This window comes from Idiotropiscis lumnitzeri, unplaced genomic scaffold (genome assembly GCF_059441095.1).
Source record: "Idiotropiscis lumnitzeri isolate Australia: NSW breed Sydney's pygmy pipehorse unplaced genomic scaffold, RoL_Ilum_1.0 HiC_scaffold_410, whole genome shotgun sequence".
NCBI lineage: Eukaryota > Metazoa > Chordata > Actinopteri > Syngnathiformes > Syngnathidae > Idiotropiscis > Idiotropiscis lumnitzeri.
In genome coordinates, this window is record NW_028283947.1 from 19,623 (window position 1) to 20,000 (window position 378).

Sequence of the window (378 nt, forward strand, 5' to 3'; positions counted from 1 at the left end):
CATACCGAGGCCCAGCCGACTTCCTCACCGCGCACGGGGGCTGAATCGTAACGGAAATTTCGGTAGCCCACGTCCGAAATAAATATGAAAGAAACGAGGGAGGCTGGGGTGCCGCCGGGGGTAACCCCGCGGGAGGCCGTCTCCCGCGGGCGCCGCCCGGTCCCCGCGCCCGGCTCCCCGCTCAGCTCCGGTTCCAATGCAAGAAACACAGACCGCCGGACGCGAGGGCTACCTGGTTGATCCTGCCAGTAGCATATGCTTGTCTCAAAGATTAAGCCATGCAAGTCTAAGTACACACGGTTCCGATACAGTGAAACTGCGAATGGCTCATTAAATCAGTTATGGTTCCTTTGATCGCTCCACCGTTACTTGGATAAC

At 58.2% G+C, this 378-nt stretch overlaps 1 non-coding gene across 1 annotated transcript in view; it reads left to right on the forward strand.

Moving 5' to 3' along the window:
• Window positions 1–229: 229 nt before the first annotated feature.
• Window positions 230–378, forward strand: part of LOC148314142 (18S ribosomal RNA) — a 1,934-nt gene continuing 1,785 nt past the window's right edge. Inside the window, exon 1 of the ribosomal RNA XR_015841942.1 lies at window positions 230–378. This exon is cut by the window's right edge and continues 1,785 nt beyond it. This is a non-coding gene — a ribosomal RNA (18S ribosomal RNA).